The 26,447-nt window shown below is 43.7% G+C and overlaps 1 protein-coding gene across 6 annotated transcripts in view; it reads right to left on the minus strand.

Annotated features, from left to right (window-relative positions):
- Nucleotides 1-26,447, minus strand: part of SLC9A7 (solute carrier family 9 member A7) — a 124,114-nt gene that overhangs the window by 75,703 nt on the left and 21,964 nt on the right. Inside the window, exons 1-2 of one of the 6 annotated variants that reach the window (XM_034649425.1) lie at nucleotides 10,576-16,408; nucleotides 7,746-7,842 (exon numbers count right to left, since the gene is read on the minus strand). The exons of 4 other annotated variants lie outside the window; for them this stretch is intronic. The gene's annotated coding sequence lies outside the window, so the exon portion shown is untranslated. Of the gene's footprint in view, nucleotides 1-7,745; nucleotides 7,923-10,575; nucleotides 16,409-26,447 lie in introns of those variants that run through there. One more of the 6 variants, XM_034649426.1, reaches the window with a different exon arrangement.

The raw sequence follows: 26,447 nt of genomic DNA on the forward strand, positions 1-26,447 counted from the left end.
CAATTACAGGAAATGCCCTTGCACTCTCTCCCAGTAACCATTACCATCATACTAGAAGTACTATTAACTGATGGATTTTGTTTGTATATACTGATAAAATGTTTCCCTCTCTACCTGGGCCCAATGCACCCATTTTAAAGATAGGAGACAGTGAAGGTGATGCTGCTGCCCCCTTGTGGGAAAACGTGGCAACATAAAACACCACAGCAAAGACACAAGGTCAACACCATGCTAATAGTTTTGACCAAAACGATACCAAGCAACAGGTGGACTTTGAGTTACTCAAGTGGACTCTGGGTTACTCCTCAAGCATCTTAGATTCATATTTATTATCACTGTAGTTCATGGCACAAAGGAACAAAGTCACTGCTACGATATTAAGTTCATGTTTACTGTCTTCCGCTTCAAGAAAGAGTAAGATATTAGGACTGTGGAGGTGCATTCTGGTAAGAAAAGGATAAAGGGGGCGCCTGGGTAGCGCAGTCGTTAAGCGTCTGCCTTTGGCTCAGGGCGTGATCCCGGCGTTCCGGGATCGAGTCCCACATCAGGCTCCTCCGCTGGGAGCCTGCTTCTTCCTCTCCCACTCCCCCTGCTGTGTTCCCTCTCTCACTGGCTGTCTGTCACATAAATAAATAAAATCTTAAAAAAAAAAGGATAAAGATGTAGAAAAAACATGAATGGCATATTTTTATCTGCTAGATCTGGAAGACATCTTCTGATGGGGGAACTATAAAAAGGTCCTAACTACAAGGAATTAAAACACAACATTAAGCTTTTTTTTTAAAAGCTCAAAAGAGTCAGTATCCACAAAAACAAAATGATGGAGATCAACAGAGGCACTGAAGATTTTACTGGATCAACATCACGGCATTCTGGATTACAAAGAGAAATAACCTATTACGGATGTGGGCCAGAAAAGGAGCACAGATGATGTTAGCTGACAAAGAAAACGAAACCACTGACTTCACAAGTATATGACTAACATCAGGGAAGAATGTAGTTTTAAACTTTTACAGAAAGCAAAGATGGATGAAATTCCTTTGACACCTGATAGGGCTTAAAACAAGATGGTGAACTCCAAAGACACAAAAATTCAAGACTTCTTCGGGGAAAAAAAATTAAGACTTTCACCTTGGAGGTACGAAAACAACTCACTTTGCAACTGTATTAGCATATTGTGCTTGTGATGTACAACGGCCACCTTTTCTAATTTTTAAAAGAAAGACCAACCCCCCTCCCATATACATTATATATATATATATATCTCCATCCAAAAACTGCTGGTGTGAGGAAGGAATTTAATTATGGACAAAGTGTGGTTCAAAAACCCCACACAGCCGTTAAAGAAACTAGGCCCCATGAATTGAGTGCCAGTTCCTGCTTTTGTGACTGAAGCTGTTGGGAGGACAGTTGAACAAGTCAACACTCGGCTAGCTGTAATTCTAGACAGCCATCCACCTGCTGTAATATTTAGATGTCTCTATTAATAAGCCATTGTTAAGGAGTTGGGGAACAGGTGCGTGGATGCACTGTTCTCTAATGAGGTTTCACTTCCACTATATGAGCAACTGGGAGTAGATGATCACCAGTTCAGTCTGGCTACCACTGTGGGCTTGTTTACAGCACGCACAGGTTGTTCTGAGCTTGAAAGCTTCAGCTGAAATTCTGAGTAAAGAAAGCACCCCGTTCCACACCCAGTTGCACAGTGTGAGAAGAAAGTGAACATAATTTTGAAACATTTCCATTTGTAATCACTCCCTATTTCCTACTCTCAGCCCCGGGCAACTACTGATCAACTTCCTGTCTCTATAGATTCGCCTTTTCTGGACATTCCATATAAATGGAATCATAAAATACATAGTCTTTTGTGTCTGGCTTCTTTCGCTGAGTGTAATGTTTTCAAGGTTCATCTGTGTGGAGGGAAAGTATCAGTACTTCATTACTTATGACTGCTGAATAGTAGTCCATTGTATGAATATACTGTATTTTGCTTATCCACACGCCAGTTGATACACATTTGGATTGTTTCCACTTTTTTGCTATTACAAGTAATGCTGCTCTGGATATTTGCATACAAGTTTCCGTGGACATATGTTTTCATTTCTTTGGGGTAGTTACCCAGGAGTAGAACTTCCAGGTCATATGGTAAATCTATGTTTATTATTTTAAAAAACTGCCAATTTTTTTTCCACTTGGGAAGCTGTGTACCTTGAGAGTCACCCAAGTAGTGAATTAACACTCACTCCTTTTGGCTGTTGACTAGTACTCCATTGCATGAATATACAAGAGTTTCTTTATCCATTCACCTGTTGAGGGATAGCTGGCTTGTTTCCAGCTTTGGCTACCACAGGTTAAGTTGCTCTGAACATCCATGAACAGGGTTTTACGTGAATGTGTTCTCACTTCTCTAGAGTAAATACCCACAGTGGGACTGCTCGGTCACAGGGCAAGGGTGTGTTTAACCTCATTAGAATCTCCCAAGCCATTTCTCAGAGTTACTATGCCATTTTGTGACAACCCCTTTCCCCCAGGCATTGTATGAGAGTTCTAGTTGCTCCACATCTGATAACTTTTGATAATATACCAGAAAATCTCTGAATCACCAAACAGCCAGCCTGGGAGTAATGCTACCCTGACAGAGGATGACTTTGATGAAAGAAATAAACTGAGTCCATAGCTCATTAAGACGTAAGTTCTGTTTTGTCCCGTCCAGTATATGAGACACTAAAATAGTGAAAATCAAGCCCATCAGTCAAGAGTTTGACCTCCAATCCAATGTCCCTCTTCTCCAGCAGCTGACATTCCAGAGATTTTAATAAGACCAAGATGGAATACGTCTTTGTGATTCAAAACCACCATCAATTATAAGTAGCTTCGCCAAATATGGAATGTCACAGGAATAAAAAGAACAAAATGATTTTAGGTCTTAGATATCTGCTTAACAAAACTAGACATGGGGAAATTGTTACACTGTCCCATGAAGCTCTTGGGTAAGCCACCACAAAAACCTTCCCATCCTTGCTGTGCCATACAGCACTTCTCCACACGTGACCATATACCATATAACCTTCTGACAATCTTTACAAAATGAAGATCCTCATTCTAGTGTAGAATGAAAGAGTGGAAGAGCCTTTCAGTGAAAACTAGGACCAAGGAGGCAGACTTGGGCTCCATGACTGAACTTTCAACTAGAGGAGGCCAATATGGTACCCAAGTGTAGGCGGATTACACTTGCCTCACTCTAGGTGGGGCCTATGCTGGCTCAACACTTCCAGGGCTGGAGGGATTATTTCTGCCTAATCCAGGGTTACAGTCTCAGGAATCCCATTACTGCCACACCCCTAAACCACGCTCTCCAAGCTCTGCCACTAATCAGTGAGACATTTTGACCTGGCTCCTTTATCTCCCACAGTTGGTTTAAAATTTCGGTAGGGAACAGAGTATCACTAATTCAACCCCTTGAATGCCAACAGTGTAGATGACCACCCATATTCTTAAACGTATTTTCTTCAAAATACTTTTAAAATGAAATTCACAGGTATGTTTGAGTGGAATATAATGGGAAGCCAGCAGATTCCTGGATTAGGTCTAAGGACCTTTCAAATTATAGTATTGGTTTTCTGTTTTAGACCAGGTATATGATTTTTATTTGTTTCTGCTTCACATTCTGCCATTTTCCAAAATCAAGGATGGTACCTGTGGCTAAGTCATCACTCAGCACATTTTCATTGCTGTTTTGTGTATTTCCCCTTCAATTAAACACATTTATCAAATTCAACTCAACTGCCAAAGGACTACAAAGGTTTCTACAGCAGGTCATCACCCATTTCCTGACCTGTTTGCCACTCTTTAAAGGCCCACCAAAGACTTTCAGATGAACACCAGTTACCCTTTGACATAAGTTAATCAATCTTTCCTCTGAACTTCTGCCTGGAATTCTCTCCCCACTCTGTCTTCCCTAATCATCCTCACAGGGTTAAGCTCTACTTACCCTTCAAGTCACAATATAGTCGTCACTGCTTCCAGGCAAGGCAGCCCTTCCTGATACCTCAGGACTGGACTGGATTCTCCACAACCAGGGCTGCCCTCACAGAATGCCACACGGAAGATGCTCCCCGGAATTGTTCAGGGCACAACCTACGCAACTGTATGTGGCTGCTCTGCTCACCATGCATCTCCAGAGCACAGTCTCTCGTGGTGACCGTGTTTTCAGAGCGATGATTGCACCGCACTGTCATCCCCAGGGCTAATTCTCCCAAGGGCAAGGCTCAGTGAGTACTCACCAGCCATTCCTGTATGTGACCCACGCCAGCCACACAATAAAGGGCATGGGGACATTAGCCAGTAGCCATCTGTTAACAAAGAATCATCCTGTGTGAGTTATAGGACAAGATACTTTGCTCTGAACCCCAAAAAGGCAACTACCTATTTTCAACCTCTTACCTGCCATAATATCCAAGGGCACCCACACTTATTAGCCTTTCGAATTTGGCCCAAATTAATGGATACAATTCAAGTACTCTCCCAGGTTAAAAACCTTCCAATGGTTTTCATGAGGCATATTATAGAATCTACCTTCCTAAAGGCTCTGAGGTTAAGGACCACTGCAAATAAACGAACGCACTAATCGCAGTTCTCTCAGAGAGCCAGGAAACCAGAGCACACAACAGCAACTACATTTGCTGCTCTAGTGACTGTGATTGCTAAGGGGCGGCTGAGCTGTAAACTGAAATAAATACAAGTATACAGACACACGCAAGTGAGAAGGTAGGGTTTGATAGCCCATGGGAAAATAAATGAACAGAACTGAGCCAGACTCACCAAAGTTTTAACTGATGATGGTGTAGTTTTGCAAACCAAAGAAAATAAACCCTATTTAAGAATTCACCTGAATTCAAAGACTATCAGCCAAAATAAATGAGCTGCTATGGATGGAACTGTGTTCTTGCAAACTTCCTATGTTGAAGCCCTAACTGCCACCCCACCCATGTGACTGTAATTTGGAGAAAAGGTCTTTGAGGAGGAAATAAAGATTAAGTGACATCATAAGGGGGGGGTTCTCATCCAATAAGACGGGTGGCCTTCTAAGACGAGGAAGAGACACCTGCTTCCTCTTCCTGCACACACACGCACAGAGGAAAGGCCACGTGAGGACACAGCGAGCAGGTGGCTGTCTGCGAGCCAGGAAGAGAGCTCTCACCAGAACCCAACTATGCTGGCACCCTGAACTTAGACTTACAGCCTTCAGAATTGTGAGAAATAAATTTCTCTAGTTTAAGTCCCCCAGTCCGTGGTATTTTGCTAGTAGCAGCTCGAGCTAATACACTATCTTTCTGAGAAATTGCAGGGGGCTTCTCTGGAGTACCAATAATAGCCTTGCAGCTAACGCACACCCAACCTCACAACTAGGAAGCCTTTCTTTTACAGATGAGAAGTTAAGGTCCCACTGCTCTAACAGAGGGTCCTTAACCACCGCTACTTCACGGATGGTTTTTGTCTGTCTTTCCTTTTCCCATACCACCATCACGATGACCCTTCTTAATCTCCCAAAGGAGACTTTCGCCATATTGCCCTCCTGGTATGAACTCAGACTTTGTTTTTTTAAGATTTTATTTATTTATTTGACAGAGAGAGAGACAGCCAGCGAGAGAGGGAACACAGGCAGGGGGAGTGGGAGAGGAAGAAGCAGGCTCCCAGTGGAGGAGCCTGACATGGGGCTTGATCCCAGAACGCTGGGATCACGCCCTGAGCCAAAGGCAGACACTTAACGACTGTGCCACCCAGGCGCCCCTGAACTCAGACTTCTGTAGAAAGTATTTTCGGGGCACCTGGGTGGCTCAGATGGTTGAGTGTCTGCCTTCGTCTCAGGTCACAAACCCCAGGTCCTGGGATCGAGTCCTGCATTGGGCTCCCAGCTCAGCAAGGAGTCTGCTACTCCCTCTCTCTGCCTCCTTTCCCTGCTTGTGCTCTCTCTCTCCTCCTCTCAAATGAATAAATATTTTTTTTAAAAGGAAGTATTTTCCTAGGGCACTAGCCAAGAAACTGCCATACTTCTGTTCTCTCTGATCAGAACTGATGGAGCCCAACAAAAGATTAAATTTCATTAATGTTTTTAAAACATCACCTACTTGGGAAGATACTGAAATGTGTTGTGTTTACAGATTTAATCAGAGGCAGACAAGTCATAATTTTTAACTCAGATGATCAATACAACAATTCTAAAAAAGGAGGACAAAGATTTAAATTTAAATTGATGATGACTATACTAGTAAGTGCACTATGTAGTAAGACTACAAAAAACTTTATTATGAAATATATCAGATACCTAAAAATATAAGTATAGTGCATATAGGGGATAAAGAGTAATATAATTGGAAAAGAATACATAGGGGGTTCAAAGGTACTGGTAATTTTGTTTCTTAAGCTGGACAGTAAATACAGAGCTGTTTATTCCACTTTTTAAGTTATATACACTATTTGGTATATTTAATATATTTCACAAGATTTTATCGGGCTAAGAATGGTTTACCAGACCTTTAGGTGGCTATCACTCAGCTTACTCAACAGCACCTTACCAAGAGAGCTAAGCGCCCTTTATATTCTTCCCAACCAAGACCTGAACTTGCCCTCACCCCACCGTCTGGAAACTACTACCCTGAACTGGGTGTTTATTATGCCCTTAGAGTTTAATTTTGGACCTATGTTGTTTCATTTTGTATGTCTTTGAATTATGTGTGATATGAATTATTCGGGGACTTGCTTTTCTCTCCTTTCAATTGCTTACGAGAGTCATCCATGTTCACACGTGGATGCATTGTGTCTCACTGTTGTGTCGTGTTTGAGCACGTGGATGGAGTTTCCTTCTGCTTTTCTGTACCACTTTCTGGGTAATTGCTTCACATCCATTGGTCTGCTTTGCCAGTTCTCTCTTCAGCTTTTTACCCTATCCATTGAGTTTGTAATGTCAATGACTGGTTTTCACTTCTTGAAATTCTATTTGGTTCTTTTCCAAATATGCTTGACTTTTTGTTTGCCAACAGAACCTGAACTAAGAGGCGAATATGTTTATGACCCTCAGCTCTGCACTCTGGGACTACTGTTCACTTATTCCAATTGGCTTCGCAGGACGGTTAGCAACACACTGTCATAAAAGGCCTAAATGCCTCTTCCAAAGGGTACTGGCTAAATAAATTGTGGTCCCTTCACATAATGGAGTCTGTAGCCATTATACTAAAAAGAATGCAGCAGTGCTACACCCAATGCATTGAGTGAAAAAAAAAAAAAACAAGGTGCAGAAAGAATTGCACAGCACATTACCTTTCTGCGTGGAAAATGAAAAAGAAAATCTATCTCGGGTTTGTAAGTGCAGCCAAATTCCCTGAAAGGATATCCACACGAAGGTGTAACACTGGTATCTCTGAGGAGGGGAACTCAGTTAGTCAGGGATCAGAGAAAACATAGGATTTAATTTTCACCCTGGAGCTATCTGAATTTCCTACCATGCGCAATATATATTTATTTCCTGTTAAAAATCAAACTGATGGCTAAATACTGAAGTAAGCCAGGCCATTTCTGACCTCTCTGCTCTCGGCACATGCTATCCACACTGCCAGGTCTGCCTCCCAGTTCCCACTGTGCCCTCCCCTGTCTCCCTGGCCAGTTTCTAGTCACGTACAGGACATCCAAAACCGTACCCACTTTGGCGCAAAGTTAGCCACTCCTTCCTCTGGGCTGCTGGAGCCTACCTAAGTGTTACTGCGTGTCTGTTCTCCCCATGAGACCGCAAGCTCCACCAAACCCAGCACGATGTCTGGAACATGGTCATCTTTCAAGAAATGTTTGCTGAAAGAATGAAATCATGAAAATCAAACAATATAATTTGATGACAAATACTATTAATAGATTATACACATATGGAAGCATCAGTTCCCCAAACTGTGAACATAATGCTCTTTGCCCCCTGCACCTTATGCCGAGGTTTTGGCAGGCAACAAAACAGCATTGGAAAAAGATTACTTTGGTATTTTTGTTGCAATTTCTTGAGTCATGAAATTGGTGTCTGGGAAGCATCCAAAGTCAATAACCAGAGTTGACATTAACGACACATCAAGAAACACTTCACACCATCTTCCCAGCAAAGTCTTTTATGTGCTTATGAGAGCAGAACAAAATATAATTACTCACTGGTTTAAGTTCAACCCGGCTCAAAGCTATATCATATTTAACGGCCTACTTGATAAAAATTATTTGAAAACAAAACACACAGTGGAGAAGCTATAGTAGAAAATCTGGGGGTGCCTGGCTGGCTCAGTCAGAGAAGCATGCAACTCTTGATCTCAGGGTCACGAGTTCAAGCCCCACGTTGGGTGTAGACTTCACTTAAAGATATAAACTTAAAAAAAAAAAGAAAATCTGTTGTTCATTCTTCTTTTTTTTTTTTTTTAAAGATTTTTTATTTATTTATTTGACAGAGACAGCCAGCAAGAGAGGGAACACAAGCAGGGGGAGTGGGAGAGGAAGAAGGCAGGCTCCCAGCGGAGGAGCCTGATGTGGGGCTCGATCCCAGAACGCTGGGATCACGCCCTGAGCCGAAGGCAGACGATTAATGACTGAGCCACCCAGGCGCCCCTGTTGTTCATTCTTCTAAGAGCTGGTACTGAACAGGTGTATGCCACATTCCAGGAGGACAGGGCTTTGGGCTGGGTGCTGAGAAGGCATGGAGAACCTGCCCTCCTGAGCCCCCTCCCAACACCACACCTGCTCCCGCCAGCCTGGGAACACACAACCAATGATAAAGCCAAATTGTGACAAGCACCATAAAACAGAGGCATAAACAGGTGACAGAGTAGGGAACAGAATGACTCATTCTTCCAAAACTAATAATGTACTGTATGGTGACTAACATAACAGAATACAATTTTTTAAAAAAGTAGTTGAGGAAAACTTCACAGAAAAGGTGACTTCTCAATTGGGCCTTTCAGGATGAGTCAGACTTTCGTGGGTGAAAGAAGAAAGAGGTGTGAGCTATATTTCAGAGAAAGCCGTCAGCATGACGTGGGGAAGCGAACATTATCCAGAGCAGCATGGCTGAAGCACAGACCACACTGGGAGAAAGAGGAAGGGTAGAGACTAAGTGTCAAGGAGTGAGGTTGGCTCAGAAGCTCTCTAAGCCCCAGCCTTTTAGGTTATTATGAAGGCTTCATTACATAGGCATAGTTAATTAAATCCTGGGCCTTCGGGGACTGATTCAACCTCCAGCCCCTCTTCCCCTCCCCTGAGCTCAGGGGGTGGGACTTAAAGTTCCAACCCTCTAATCACAAGGTCGGCTCAATGGCAACCAGCCCCCCAAGCCCAGGTGCTTTCCTAAAGTCCCCTGATTCACATCAACTAGGGTGTGGTTGGAACAGGTTGGTTATGAAATGTCAAAACAACTTGATTGCTCCTTTCACTTAGGAAATTCCAAGGCTTTCAGGAGCTCTGTGCTGGAAATGAAGACCAAATATCTATTTATTATAAATCACGATACCATAACAGTATTGTCTCGACTTTCATGTGTTTGAAATTTTTCATAATAAACAATTTTTCAGTAAAAAACTTAATCCACCTAACATGCAAATGTAAAGCAGTGATTCCGGGAACCGTAGGTCCAGCACCACCTTCCCATCCCCACTCCAGAAACTGACCTCCAGAGCTCCCAAGCAACCCTAACTCCACAGGTGCAGGAGGTAACTGTCACTGCTCCCTGTGCACATCGTTTCTCTCCCCATTCCTGTCCCCGTGAAAGCCGGTTCCCTGTGAGTCAGCCCCATGTCAGTCGCCCACAGGCAGGCACCCAGTTCTGCACAGTCGCAACCATTCTTCTCACGTGGATTTTTTTTTTTTTAACAGCCTCCTAGGCCTCCTTGCAGCCACCTCATGCTCCTCGGTGATCTACCTCAAAACCACTGCAAGGCCAGGAACTCTGAAATAAACATCTCTGCCCAGCATAACGTCTTCCAGTGGCTGCTCGCCATCCAGGGGACAAAAGCCTCCATTCCTTGGCAAGGCACAATCTGTTGCTCTCTTTGTGTCCACTTGGCCAGGTCCTGAGGTTTTCCTGATACCATCTTAGTGCCTTCAGTTCTCACAAAGGACGCAAATCCCATTATCGAGCTGATTATCTGATTAGTGAGTGGCACAGCCAGCTCCCCAGTCACAGCAGGGCATCTCCTGACGTAGGGTGGCCAGGCAGCCCTTCCTGGAAAGCCAGGGTCACCATTCGGCCAGCAACCTCTCAGCTCTGTATTCATGCCAAGGCCTACCTGACTGTCCCCCAGGGAGATGGGGCCTGAGGTTCATATATTCACAGCAGCTGGCTGACTAGATGGGCAAAACGTGTACACAAAACAGAATTTTTCTCTGTGTGACTAAATGACTTGAGGCTTAAACTCAAGCCCAATCAACTGCTCCTTTCTGTCCGAGTGACAGCAGCTAAGCGAAAGGAATCCAAACAGATACTAACCTTAAGAGGAGAATTTAAGTCACACAAAAAAGACCTAATCGGTGGTAAGAATAACAAATAGGGACATGAATCACCTTTATTGAAGGTGCTCAAAAGAGCTTAGCAAAATGCAAGTGGAGAGTTTGGAGAATAAGCCAGCCACTGGAGAGCTGAGCCCGAGACATCTTTTTCTGGCACCACTGATGACGTTGTCTCTTTCTTCCTTCCAAGAGCAGCCCAGTCACTCAGTCCCAAACTACAGCTTTTGCTTGCAGAGAGACAAAAAATGTCATTCCGGCCTCGAAGCATTAACGATAAGTAAAACACAAACAGAACAAAGAAATCTACGATCGGTGATAGTAATCAGGTTATGCATTCAACAAATATTTATTGAGAAGCTTACCACATGCCAGGCACTGGGAATACAGCAGTCAACAAGAATGATAAAAGTCCTACCCTCATAGGGCTTACATTCTAGTAGGGGAAAGAAGGCTTTAAGCTTACATTGTAAATATTTGATTTTTAAGTAATCTCTATACCCAACGTGGGGCTCGAACTTACAACCCCGAGATCAAGAGTCCCATGCTCCACTGACTGAGCCCGCCAGGCACCCCTAAACTTACATTCCAGTAGGGGAAATAATGTTTTAAAAGCAAGGTAAATAAATTAGTGTATTATAAGTACTAAAAAGGAAAATAAAAGAGGGAAGGAGCTAATGTTGTGGGAGGCCCCGGAATAGAACAGTGGTGCGGTATCACAGAGCAAGGAAAGGAAAAATGTTGAGGAAAAGAAAAGGTAACAAATGCTCATAAATATAGCTGGCTATCTTCTCAACATCTTGCCACTATATTCCCTGCCGCTTATTTTTTTCCATGTTTTTAAAAACAAAATGCCCACATCTTACTTAAATCAACAAAAAACAGTGTTCAGCTCATCACTTGCCAAATATATATTGAGAACTGGCTCTATGTATAAGACCATGTCAAGTTCTAAAAGGAATATACCAGAAATAGCACACAATGATTCCTGTCCTCTGAGAGCCCACAGTCCAATCGAAGGCAAGTTGTGCAAACAAAAAAGCATCACGAAGACAATCCATCAACCATCCTTCTAGCTATGTTACAGTAGTGGACGTTCATGTTCTCAGGGGAATCGTCAGACAGTCAAATACTGCGTGAGCAGGGAGGTTATCACACCATCTAGTTGGCTGCTGTTGACAGGCCAGTGGAACAGAAAGGAAAAGTCGGTTGCAAAATACACTGCGAAGAATAAGGCAGCGGAATATGGTGAATAAAAAGATACAAATGAGGCAAAAGGGCAGAGAGAAGTAAAAGAAAACACCAAGGCTTTGAGCTGGGGTGGGTGGGAAGGTATGGACAGCATTTATAGGAAGTGAGAATGTCCAGTGGGAAAGCTGGGATTAAAAATGGAAGGTGCTGGGGCACCTGGATGGTGCAGTGGGTTGAGCGCCCGACTCTTGGTTTCGGCTCGGGTTGTGATCTCAGGGTCGTGGGATCAAGCTCTGTGTCAGGCTCTACACTCGGCACAGAGTCTGCTTGAGACTCTCTCCCTCTGGACCTCCCCCTGCTCTCACGCACGTGCACGCTCTCAGATAAATAAATAAAATCTTAAAAAAAAAAACAGAAGATGCTAACTCTGTCATCACATACACTGATTTCAGAGTATGGCACATTGGGGGAGGGGGCAGGGAAATGGCCCAAATGATGAGAACATTGGCCTCCAAAGAAGAGAATGGGATAAATTTCTATCCAAGGACAAAGGGAGGCCTCTTTTTCACTTGTCTTTTCTTGGAACTTTTGCATTTTGTACTATGATATGTATTACCTTAGCAAAAATTATTTTAATTAAGTTATGAGTTTCAGGACTGTATTATAGAAATTACAGTCAAGCCTAAATGTAAAGACCTTAAGCCAGCTATGTAAAAATGGTATCTGAAGCCATGGACCAGAGAGTGAAAGAAACTTACTGGATTAAGGACTGGAGTTTGGGCAACTCCACACTTAGGCAAACAGAATGAAAGCAGGGCCAGCTGCATAGACAGAAGACCCTCCTATGTGCCCGGAAGAAACTCATCTAAAAACACTACCAAAAGCATCATGGAATGCACCTGGAATGGGGGTGTGGGCAGAAGTGAGGGTCCCCAAGATTTAAAGGTAAGAGAATGAAGGTTTTCCTCAGATAGCCAGCAAAGCTGCCATCTATTACATGCGACTGGCAAATTACAGGATTAAGCCAGGAGATTAGCTGTTCGTATGCCCCAAAGAGCCTGGGAATCCCCAAACCACAGAGTGACCCAGCTGGAATGCACCTGAGATTCATTTGGGGAGAATTTAGTGCACTGTGTGGTATCCAGTTTGGAAAAACACTGTGAAAAGAAGAAAAGCAAACCTCCAAATGTCAGTTGGTAAGATGACCCATGTAACCCCTGGCTGACAGAAAGGATACTGTGTCTGACCTAAACCAGTTGGGGGTGGGGGGAGGGACAAGGCTCTCCCTACCAAGGAGACGGACCCACCAAGCTTTTCCAGTCTAGATACAAGCATATCACAACCAATTGCTTCTGTCTTTACTCTGTCCTCTAAGTCACTTCTGACAACAACTCAGGGTCTACACAGGGCAGTCTGCTGCTTGTCTACACAGAAAACAGTCTACTTTGTCTGAACTCTGCACTCCAGTTTGGTTCAGACTCTGAGCCTGATGAACTTGAGCTTGGCCCCGAGAGACAGAGTCACTCAGGCTGCTGACAGTTTCAGCTTTTGAGCGGGTGACATCATTGTCTAGAGTGTGGGCCAAGGACTGTGCTACCTGTGTGGCCTCTTGCAGCCTGCCAGCCTTCTGGCAACATCTGTGCCACAGGCCTTAACAGCAAACTGCAAAAGAGTCTGTTTTCCCAATTCCACCTTGCAGCTCACTCCTGTAATGACCGCTACAGCTGTGTCCTCGGTGTCTGTCTGATGGGGGACCGATATGTCCTCCAAATCCAGTCACTTACTTCAAACAGGGACAAAAGTCATTGCTAAAAGCCTGCAGGAAAGAGCTTGGCATGAGCACTCACAAAAATCTCACACGTACAGACATCTTCATCTTTCATCACTGCCTGTCGTGCTCAGACACAAGTGATGGGGCGCGGCACACAGGAGAGAGAGAGGCGGCCAGCTGTACTCCTCCTCTCCCTCGTTCCCCCCCTCCGCCTCTGCGGTGCCCACCACTCATGTCAGCCTCCGGCCAGTCCACGGCTTGCTGAAGATACATATCCACAAATACATAGTACCCTTTTGCTTCTTTTAACTTCCAGAAATAGTAGCATAGGGCCCGAGGAAACAGGTTCAGCTGCTGGAACCGAGACCAGAATACCAGTGACTGACATGAGACAGGAGCCCACTCTCGCTCTCACATAAGAGTCAGAGTAGGAAGGTTCCTGGGGTGACAGGTGGCACCCCTGTCCTCCTGCTCTACTGTCCCCGGGCGTGGCCCTCCCCACCAGGCCCACATTGCAGGGCAAGAGAACTGAGAACGGGACAAGGACAGGCTCTCCCCTTCCCTTTATGGGGAGCACCTCTAAACTGTGCACACGACTCCCACGGACACCCCACCAGCCAGGACCTGGTCACACGGTCACATCTGACTGAGAGAGAGGCGAGAAAAGAAAGTCTTCTTTCTGGGAAGCCATTTCTCCTTCTACAAGCCCACTCCTGTGGAAGAAATGGAGAGCAGATCCTGGGGGACAAGTAGCCTTCTCTGCCATGTTTACTGGGTGGATTGGGCTGCATCTCCCTTTCCCCCCCACTCAGTATTACGTTTTTGAGAGCTACCCGCGTTCAGAAGCTAAGAGCGTGCATGTCCATTGCCGGTCAGTGGCACGTCGCGCCTCTTCTAAGGGCTATGGGACCGATCGCCTTTACAATTCAGGATCTACATTCTCAGTGGGGTGTATGCAGGCACCACATGTGTTAAACTGTTCCCCTATCATTAGACACCTGGGTCTTTTGAAGACACTCTATTTACAAAGTGCTTGGATCGCATCGGGAGCAATGTTCAATCCGTTAAATGCTAAGCTGTATGGATCGGTCTCAGGTACGGGCTGGTTGTTTTGTAAAGCCCTTAAGTCCCCTACGGCAAGCCAGTTAACACAGAAATTGATACTATTAAACTGTGTAGAAGGGGGACTGAAATGTATGGCTCTCCTTGACTTTCTGTGATTGTAATAAAGCATTACAGGCTGTGCTGGCTTTCCTGACAACTGAAAGGAAGACTTGGGTGCTGTTTGAGTTACGTCATCTGATAGAAGGAAATAAGCCAGCTGAGAGAAATAAATGTTTGCTTGATCCTCATTCTAAAACAAATGTGTCTCAAGGCTCAATTAGCCAAAAAAAAAAAAAAAAGATAATGATAACAACGTCTTTAACAGCCAGCTCTATAGAAAATGTCCAAGGCTTCTCCAGGAGGAGATTTGCCTTGGTTGACCCTTAACAAGTAGAGGACTTAACAGTCATATACTTCCCTCAGAGGGTCAAGTTAGTGCCCACGCTCACGTTGGCGTGGGATTCCTGCCTGGAAGGGGACACCCAGGAGGATGTCAGGAAAGGCTGATTTTCCCGAGAGCCTGGTGGCTCCCCAGTGGTTCGGTACTTTTAGAGGGATTACTACTAGTAACTCCAGTTTTATTAGGGGATTTTCCTCTCTTCTGTAATTAACTGAAGGTTCCAAACCATTTTGGAGAAGTGAAAAGATACTGGTTATTTCTGTGGGTTTTTTTCATGGCTCTGAAATACCCAAATATAGTATCTTCTTTTCAATTTTACTCATATTTGGTATTTTTTTCTAAACCACAGTTACAATACACCACCCCAGTGTTGTTTGCTTCCTCCTATTGCTCTAATTTGCCCCCAACAGAAAAAGTATGTTTTAGGATGTTAAAATAATTTCAAATCAATCCGTGCAGAATAAGAAATACTTATTGAATATGCACTTTATTCCAAAGGTTTTACTTATAACTTTATCTCTTAATTTTCACTGGAACTTTACGAGGTGGGGTTATTTTACAGTTGAGAAAACTAGATCTTTGAGAGTAAATAACTTGCCTAAGGTCACATAGCTGACCGGGTCACAGAAACTATAGGATCCAAAAGCATTTACTTTAATTCCAAAGCAAGGGTTCTTTCGACTGTTGATGCCTCCCAGATGACAAGTGAATTATAAGATTTTGCTCAGATTCATAAATAAGGTGTGTGCCTATTGTAGTGAACCCCTAAACCTTCCCTCAAAACATGCTACCCTCTTTAACCCGGCCATAATGAATACATCCCCCCTCCATCTTGTTTCCTAGTATGCTCTACAAGGACCGCCCCCCCCCCGCCTCTATCTGACCTGACAGGTTTCATCATTGCCTCCACACTTACAGACCACACATTTGTTCAACAAATGAGTTTTCAGCTTTTACTATGTCCCAAGCACTGTCCTAATGTTTGGGGATATGTATCTGTGAACAAAACAAACAGAAATTCCTGCTCTCATTGAACTACTTTACTATGGGGGGGGGGAGAAATGTAGGAAATGAAATAAGTAAATTACGTAAGGAAAGAACACGGTAAATGCTATAGCAATAGCAGAAAAAGCGTTAAGAAGACTAGCATGGGGTGGAAGGCTGAGATTTTAGAAAGAACCGATAGAAACTCGAGAACAGAAAAGCATGACCTTAGAGTCTTATTTCATTTTCAAATTCAACAGGAGACTAGATACAGTGGAAGAGAGAACTGTAAAACTGGAAGATAAGTTTGTTGAAGGACAGATTCATTCACCAAGCATATTAGCATTTGCATCTGGTATATATCAGACATTGTGCTAGATGCACTGACTCCTGTACTTTCACGAAATTTCTTTTCTTTTTTCTTTTTTTTTTTAAAGATTTATTTATTTATTTATTCGACAGAGATAGAGACAGCCAGTGAGAGAGGGAACACACAGGGGGAGTGGGAGAGGAAAAGCAGGCTCATAGCAGAAGAGCCTGATGTGGGGCTCGATCCCACAACGCCGGGATCACGCCCTGAGCCGAAGGCAGATGCTTAACCGCTGTGCCACCCAGGCGCCCCACGAAATTTCTTTTCACTTGGATTAACCTCAATTCTCTAAAGCCTACCCAAGTTCCTTGTTCACATTGATATCTCATTTCTCTAATACCCTACATATTAAAATAATCAATATTTATTTTTATCACAGATTAGCCCAGTTCTTAAATTATTCCACATCCCTAACTAGACTGTAAAGTCCTTGAGAGTTAGGTCTATAGATTTTATATTCTATTCCCACATGGAATAGCATAGTCCACACATACAAAAACACCTAAATGCCCCAACCACACTGCTAATTAGCTAATGAACCTTGGCCAAATTGCTTGAGCCCTCCTGGACCTCAATTTTCCCTCCTGGCAGCCGAGATTAAATGAGCTCTATTTGCAAAGCCAGAATTGACAGCTCTGCTTCAGTGAAGTTAAGTAGGTGAATTCCTGCCTCAGTTTGAATCTCTGCTTCTCAGTTACTAGCTTGATGACTGTGGACAAATTACCTCTCATACCTCAGTTTCTGGATGTGAGGGCGATCTGGCTGCGACATCAGTCACCCCATTGATCGCCAGGGTTGATTCGGCTGATCTGGCTGTCTAGGCGGGTGTCCCCTTCCTCCCTCACCGCTCCATGTGCGTCCCTCCCAAAGCTGCGTGCGCAGTCGAAGAGGACAACCTTCCCCGATAGAGGAGGACCGTTCTTCGGTCAAGGGTATATGAGTAGCTGCGCTCCCCTGCTAGAACCCCCAAACAAGCTTCCAAGGTCCATACCTCAGCTTCTTCTCTTGTGGAGCAGGTGTGTTAATAAGAGTACTTGCCTTGTAATGTTGAGTTAATAGCTGTGAAAATATAAAAGTCATGGCTCAGAATCCACTCACGTCAAAGGGGGGAAAAAAACCACCAGAAGCTCTGAAATAAATGTGGACAATAAAGAACCAATGGGATCAAATGTTTGATGGCATTGAACACATGCAAAATGCCCTATCAGCAGAGATAACTATAAATGCCTCCCACTATCTACTTTCTTCTCATCCTCTAATCAATCCTGTCATCAAAAAGTGAAGAAAAAAAATTCCCTAACAATGTCTTTAAATTACTGTCACTACAGCAGTCTAATTTTCTAAAGTTTAATTGAATATTATACTAAGTACATCATGGACTAAAGGTATTTGGGGGATGACTGGGGTTTAACCAGAGTACACATTAATCTGTGGTTCTCATTTTTGTCAAAGGATAAATTTCAAAGAGTCAAAAACAAGATTCTCATAAAAATAATGAGCAGATGTCATATTTACTGCTTAATTAGGAAACGAGCGGAATGGTAAAGCTGGTTCCAAGGAGGAAGAGAGAGACCAGTATATATGGCCAATTGGAAAAAGCATGCTGAAAAAAGATTGCTAAATTAGATTTTAAAATACTGACTTCTATAGTCTGAATGTTTGTGTACCCTTACCCGAAATTCATATGTTGAAATCCTAATCCCCAAAGATGACAGCATAGGAAATGGGGCCTTTAGTCATGACAGTGGAACCCCTCATGAATTGCATTAGTACGTTATAAAAGAGGTTCCAGAAACACCCCGAGCCCCTTCTTCCACATAAGGATATTACAACAACGACAACACCAAACCAACTTGACTGGTTTGATATATTTATAACTGAACAGCTTTTTCTCTATAATGGTTCGAGTGCATTTAATGCCTGGAAATGTTCACAATATTGTTAATATTATGATCGTTGATGTCAAAATATAAGTCCAGTGATTGAAGGTTTTGTTCTGGATTGAATCAAAATTTGTGAAGGTGCCATCATCCTTGGTTAGTTAAGAATGACTCAATGTCACATAGAGTGTATTTTTTAGTCTTGAGAAGTCTTGATACATACATTACTTAATTTGTTGTTTTCTGCCCAAAAGCCCTGAGGTAGGCAGTGCACGTCTGAGTGTTATTCTGTAAATCAAGCTGTTGAAATCTAGAGCTCATCAGCGGTCTGCTCAAGTACCCCTGGGTACTGCGGTGTTAAGCAGGGCCTCGGAGCCAGCCTCCTGACTCCTTAGCCCGCCCGCATATGCACGGACCTGGGTGCACCACCCATGGGGGGGTGGTTAATGGTAAAGCCAACATGTGCGTGACCTTGGAGGACTCTGCCTTCCTGTAATGTCTGGTAAAGAGGTTTGTTTTTAGAGCACCTAAGCTTATCACCAGCGGAAATAATCCAAGAAAGGGCTCCTTGTTGCTTGCGTTACCCAGCCACTAGAAGCTGAGAGCCCTGCGATGACTAAGGCAGGCTCCTGGTCAGTGAGACAAAAAGCGCTGGCCCAGAGCAAGAGGGCTACAGTAGAGGCAGGGCTATGAAAGCATGGCGGGGAGGAAGTAATTACCTTGCCCAAATCTGCTCTCAAACTCCCCACTGACTCACCCTGAAAAACACTTGAAATATAAAGCTCGGAGGACTCGAAGCCTATTGTGAAAGCACTAACGTCTGGATCAAAATATCCAGCAGCAGCAAACTGGAGGTCTAAATCATTTATACCCACATAGGAAGGGATGACTCTTGATACCCACAAGCAAATAATTCCCAAGTGACTTTCAAATCCTATTTGAGGCTATTTTGATAATTTAGTTTTTCAAAATTTTTGTTTCCCTTTCTCTTTCACAACACACACACACACTCTCTCTCTCGCTCTTTTTGGGGGGGGGGATTTCTGATTCCAGTTCCTTGATGTTTTGGGAAGGGGAAAATCACCTTGTCCTAAAGTCGGTTGGCTTCCAGATATAGCCAGAAGCCTGATCAAAAGGATAAGGGCTGCCCAGGACAGAAACAAAACAAAAACTCAAGCCTTGGTTCTCATCCTGGACAGCTGATCACATGAGCTATGCAAAAACAAATTCACCAGAATAATCTAATTGCATTTGCTAAAGAAATAATGAAATAATTGGAAAGGGAATATCACATTCTTCAGCACTGCAGACAGGAGCTATGTATAAAATAAAACGCAAAGTTGTAACTGCAGTCAATATTCTGGAAAATACTCAAATGTTCCTCCAAGTTCTATAAAATGGACACATATATTATCGATGTGAATTATACCAGGGGCCAAGTGACTATAAGTTCCATACGGCACCACAAAATCACTTTAGTATTTCTTTTGTTAATTTCTATTATGTTTGGGTAATAAAGTGTTTTAATGTCATTAAGAATTTCTGCTCAAGGAAATCAAAGTCGTCCTACTGATGTAGGGTCATCCCAAATTTTCATTCTCCTTAAAAGCACACTTAAAATATTATTCCAACTGATTAAAGTAGAAACACAACTCCAGCTAAGACATCAATGAACACAGTAAGACAAAAGACAGAAGAAACGCCGTAATCAAAAAATTATCTGAGGGAAACCACAGAAAATAAGCTTAAAGCTTTGTGCACTTTTCTGACAAGAGCAAAATGGAAAGCACAAGAATAAAGACGAGTTTCCTATTCTAGCCTAAGTATTGGTAAATCACAAAATTATTTCTTTGGTCCTGTGCTCTAAGAAGATTCTGTCTCAGGGTTTTTGTAGAAACTGGGGAGAGGGGAGCCATGAAGGTCAACAATAGGTTTAAGAACATTTTCCTCCAAAATGCAAAGGCATTCCACAAATAAGTAGCTCTCAGAGAAAACTAAAGGCGTAATGTCAGTTTGGTTCTATACGGGCAAGTCTATGGATGGCATATTGGAGGGCAATATTACATGGTCCAATCTGTCATTTCCTGATGTTTTGGCTAAAATTATTTTTTGAAGAAATAATAAGTAATATATTCTCTAAGAACATTCTTTTGCAAATACCAGTACTTTCAGCTAGGCTTCTGACCTGAGCAAGATGAATGACTAACGTGACTACGGTCATTACTGAGGACTTCAATAGCTGGTCATTTCAAAGCTCTACAAAGCTACGGTTTCCAGGTGTGTCAGTTATAAAGCTATTTGCTACCAAAAAAAATGAAAAATCTTGATGCGTATATTCTTGCCTGCTGAAGAGAGGCTCTAAAATCACAAACAAGGGGCGCCTGGGTGGCACAGCGGTTAAGCATCTGCCTTCGGCTCAGGGCGTGATCCCGGCGTTATGGGATCGAGCCCCACGTCGGGCTCCTCTGCTATGAGCCTGCTTCTTCCTCTCCCACTCCCCCTGCTTGTGTTCCCTCTCTTGCTGGCTGTCTCTCTCTGTCGAATAAATAAATAAAATCTTTAAAAAAAATAAAATCACAAACAAGATTTTCCTCAGAAAACAGCTCCGGTTCAAGCATTTGCACGATTACCTCATTCTAGCACAAAAGCTTGGCACCACCGAGCGGCAGGTCCTTTCCTTTCCCAGTCCTGCCAACCCAACCTCCCGAGCGCTCTCCCTGCTCAACCCCAATCCAACTTACCCATCTTTACTCTGGTTCAAGTCTCCTGCCGGAGCTTTTCATAATAATTTCTTATCTATCCTCCCTGCACCTTATCAGGTTTCCTAATCACCCATTCTCCAACAGCCACCTGACTAATTTCTCTGACTGACAGAAATAAGGTCAGAAAGCAGGCCACGGCCCTGCTTAAAAGTCTTCAGGGATGTCACTGCCCATGGAAACATGGCGTCCAAGGACCACAAAGACCTGGCGTCTGCCCCTCTCTCCAATTTCACTTCCTACCACCATCTGCCCCTCACACATAAACGCTCATCACCTTCAACGCTTCAGTGTTCCCTGCGCACACCTTACTATCATCCTGGCGATACTGTCATCCAAGAGTTCCCTCACAGCACCGGCAGAGAATAGAAAAGAGAAACGAAGACACGAGAAGAAAAGAGAAGAGAACCTCATCTACCGGAGCGCATCATCCAAATAAACCCTGGGGATCTCTGAGATGATCTGTCAAAGCAAAAACCACCTCTATACTTAGACTGACACATCTATATCCTGAATTCCCACAGCAAAATCTCTCAAAACAGTGGTAAAAAGCATCATACGAGTAGATGGTAGAGGTGAGCTCTTCTGGTACAAGGAAATCCCAGCTTAAGAACAAATGGCCTGAACAAAGGACTTCAAATCCCCATTCCTACAAGATGACCACCTCTCACCCAAATTCATACAATGATATTAAGAAAGGTTCCCAAAAATAGATTTTCTGACCGTATTTATGATTTTTGTGATCCTATCTGAAGACATAGTTTAACTTTGAGTTGGTCTTACAAAATTCCAGGAAACAGCTTTTATTCTTAATAGAATTTGAATACAGTAATCTGCTTAGAGTCAAGTGCTCCAATTAGATAAGGCTCTTTCCAGTTCTAAAATTAAGTCATTTCATGAGAATTGCCAGAATGAGACTTTACTGGTAATTCTCCAGAACAGCAGAGAACACACAGGGCGTGTTTCCACTTCACCACTCTCATCTGCCAGCAGAACGGTGGATTTTTCAAAGATGCAAATGTCATGTTGTCCTGGATAGAAATCAGAGCCACAAGAGAAGAGACTGAGGGAAAAGGGCACATCCCTCAAGCCTCTGGTTTCTCTGGCTTCCAAGCTAGAAGTAAATGATTCTCTCTTTTTTTTGAAAGTCACCCATTAAGCTTCTAAGACATAAATTAAGTTTGCTTCGAAATTCAATTTCCTGCAGAGTCATCTTCAGATGCCACACAGTTTCAAGTGACTGTAATTATTACAACACAGCTTGGCTTCCAAAGGGAAGGCCCAGGAGTAAGAGAAAAGACCCTCCTCTCCACACCCCACCACCAGCCCCCAGAAGACTAGAGCGACGCTCATGCAACCAATATTTGAGCAATCATGCACAAGGCAATCAAGGGGCTTGCCTTTATGGACCTTAGGTTCTAGCGAATGTAGGGAGGGGAAGAGATGCTGATGTACTGTGATAAGTGCAGTCAGTGGAGGCGGTTGGTGACACTCACCAGTGAGAAGCACTTTTTTTTCAACTTTGCTTCCTACATCCTCAGTCAACATATAACTTCATGGTTTGAACTCTTAATTGTCCAAACACTAGATTAAACATGGGTTTACATTTTAGTCTAAGGGTTGATAAACCAAAAATCTATTTTTAAAGATTTATTTATTTATTTAGAGAGCAAACACGAGCGGGGGGGGGGGAGCAGTCTTTCAAGCAGACTCCCTGCTGAGCAAGGAGCCCCATGTGGGGCTCAATCCCACAACCCAAGAGATCATGACCTGAGCTGAAAGCAAGAGTCAGACGCTTAACTGACTGAGCCACCTGGGAACCCCCTAAAAATCTATTTTGGCAATCCTGTGTTCTAAGAAACATTTGCCTCTGTTTTTTTGAGGGGTGAGGGGTAATTGGGTACCAGGGCCAACGATAGCCTTAATAGCATTTTGCCCCAAAATGCAAAGATATTCCCCTTGCATAGAAGTAGCCTATGAACATGGGTTTTTGAAACCTTAAACATAAAGCCTTAACTTGGATTTTCATTATGTTTTAGAATCGTCATTGCCTTAATGTTTAAACATCTGTTTAAACCCTCCTATTAAGGGAGAAATGCCTGTTTATGGTTTTTGTAAATATAAAAGCAGTAATCTATGGCTTTTTAAGAAGCACTTTCTTGCTGTGATGATGCTTATTAATCTAGCTAATAGATACTTCCAGAAAAATGGAGCACAATGCAGGGTAACAGAGTTTTTCATGCACAAGAACTGTTTCCTCTCCAAACCATAGTTACTCGAATTATTCTAAGATTAAGTGTAAAAACTAAAATTCCGTGAAGAAAAAAAAAAAAGGAGTTTTATCAACCCCATTTATGCTGCTTGATTTAGGCATTACACATAAAGAACTGGAGTATTAAAAAGAGTAACCAGATAAGAGAGGAAGCTGATCACAGTCTTCACAGGCGCATATTCCAATGAAACCACGAAACACAACCTGAGACAGATGATCTGAGAGCTCCTAAACTTCCTGTGTGACAACGTTACTCCTTCTTCGTGCCTGCGGGTCACTGTGACAGCGGGGCTGGAATTCACTAGGGGCCACACACAAGTTCTGTCGTGGGCTCAAAGCAGACGGGTGGGGGAAACCTCCAGGAGATTCTCTGTCATCTTAGGCCGCCGCATGGGAACAACCGATCCTCACAGCTTCAGTCACAGAGTGGGACCTGTGATGCTTCATTCAATACAAAGTAGGACGGTGAAAATACCAACAGCTCGATCAGTGTATGTCAGCCGTCTCTGCTCAGCCAGCAGTGCGAGTGAGCTGGTGCACTGTGATAAGACATCAGGCTGCTGACAATGTCGACCTAGAACCCGAATCGCTGCTTTGTAGCAAAGAATAAACAATCATGATGAGAAAGCTATTTTGATCTACCCACCCAGCAAAAGAAGGAAGAATAAAATACATAAATCGTGACCACACATAACTGGGGGACTTCACATAAGAGGTAATGTGAAAATTCATGTATTATAAGGCTCATCTCCAAAAAGGAACAATTTGCTTTCTTTGCTATGAATAAAGGGCCTGGGTGGGACAGCCCGTGTATTAACATTGAGAATGTCTTCCAAGAAAAAGCAAAAAACTATGACCAAGTAATGTCTGAACCCCTGAGTGAACCCCAAGAGCACACTCATTGCTCAGGCCTTTGCCTGGGTTTCCTCCCAAAGCAAACTACCCCTCTCCCCTCTGCAAGGGCAAAGCAGGAGACTGCGGGGGCATCGCAGCTGCGAGCCCTCCCAAGGATCTAAAGATCCAAAAGGAGGGGGAAATGCACCTTCTGATCCAAGGCATTTTGCGGATGGGGCTGTCGCGATAGCAAAGGGGGCAGTCAACAGATGTGAAGTGGGGCCCTACAACTGTAACACGGGGCTTCCCTGGTAGTGGGACAGGGAGGAGTACAAGCCAAAGGGGAGGTGCTCTCCTCACCCACACACGGTGTTAGGAACCTGTGCTCCCGGACACTGCCCAATGACATGACCCTTGCATGGCTGTCGCCTGCATGAGCATTCTGACTCAGTGACCAACAATGACATTTCTAAAAAGAAACTATTCCACTCGTTTCCCACAAGGAAGAATGCAGACAGAAGCCAGAGGAATTGGAAGGGCTCAGAGCAGGGATCCTGGAGCCAGACTGCCCGAGTTCAAATCTCAGCCTCACCACTGACTAAGCTACTCCACTTCTTTGTGCCTTGTCATTTTATAGCCAGTAGTGAGTTGGTATGAGCAATTAAATGAGGCAATATTTATAAAGTACCTGGAATAGTACTTGGCACATATCAAGCACTGTTCAATTTTTTAAAAAATTAAATTAAAATGTTTACACAACTAGGAAGAGCCCCTGACCCCATTTGGACCTCTCCCCAGAGCTGTAGCTGGAGTTCTGGTCTCCCTTCTGCCCTAGACTATCTGCTAGAACTGCTAGCAGGAGCCTCTATGTTCTCCATGGATGCAGATGTTCACCTCTCACCTTCTCGTTGCTATAGCCCTGATTCCAGTCCCCATTCTCCCCAATGCAACCTCTCTAAAGGCATCTCCCCAACTTGTACTGCTACCCTTTCCTTCCAACCTGTGATGAGTTCAAGCCAGCAACAAGGCTCCCAGGACCCAAACAGGTTTTCAGTTACTATAACATGTACTCACCTTTAGAGGAGGATACAGGACTGGAAATACATCGGGGACAGAAGCTCCATCTCCACAGGGGGCACAGTAGCCCCCCAAGTATGCAGCTTCTTCCAGCCCCTCACCCACACAGCTTGTTGATACTGAGAAGCCACAGTCCCTTTTCCCACCGATTCTGTAGACCACCCTCATGCAGGCCAAAAGTCCACACACCCATTCATAGCTCCCCAAGCCAGGTGCAGCTCCATACAACAACCGAGGCAGACCCAGCACCCTCCGATTACCTTAACTCTACTGTCTTCACAGGCACAGAGTATGGGAGACCAAGGTCATTCTCAGGAGGGCCGAAATCCACCCAAGCCCCCACTCACAAATGGCAACCCAGTTCTTAATGAAATGGAGCCTCGGGGCTCCAAAAGGACAACTAAGGCCCACAGTCTGTTCCCTGAATCCCTTTCCTGTATTATGGCCTACAGTTGATCCCCACACGCTCTAACCTCAGCCACACAGCCAGATCTGGATTTTGGTGCATTATACATACTTGTGATCCTCACAGTGTATCAACTCATTAGGGGCAGAAACCTTTCCTTTATTTCTTCTTCCCGCACCTGGCACCCTAGCATAGGCTCTTAAATATGAAAAACTCAGCCAAACATTAACTGCATTCAAGCAACTAATAAAGCTGAGTCACAGTTATTCTGCTACAGTGAAGGAAAGTTATGCAATATTCAAAGTCTCAATTATCTGAATGACAGTGAGGACACACAAGAGATGTTAAAGACCACAGGCCTCATCCAAACCCCTCTCTCACTTCCCAGAGGAGGAAGCAGCAGCCCCAGAAGGATCATAAAGCTCATTTCTTAATAACCCCCTCCATACAGCGTTCCCATAGCAGTCCTTGTAAGTAGGGTCTGTATCCCTGTACAGTAAACAGTCACGAAGGCTTGAATACTCAACATGGCTTAATTTTGTGAAAATCATAATTGGGTTCACTTGGGTCTTTTATGGGAAGATTGAAATCTGTAATCAATAGACAATACCAAAACACACACACACACACACACACACACACACACACACACACACAACCAAGGGGGGTGGAGGGCAAAACAGGTGAAGTGGGGAAGGAGATACAGGCTTCCAGTCATGGAATGAATGAGTCACAGGGATGAAAGGTACAGCATAAGGAATACAGTCACTGGTATCATACTAGCGGTGTATGCTGACAGATGGGAGCTACCCTTGTGGGGAGCACAGCATAACATATAGACTTGTCCAATCACTATGCTGTACGCCTGAAATGAATGTAAC

Source organism: Ailuropoda melanoleuca, chromosome X (assembly GCF_002007445.2).
Source record: "Ailuropoda melanoleuca isolate Jingjing chromosome X, ASM200744v2, whole genome shotgun sequence".
Taxonomy (NCBI): domain Eukaryota; kingdom Metazoa; phylum Chordata; class Mammalia; order Carnivora; family Ursidae; genus Ailuropoda; species Ailuropoda melanoleuca.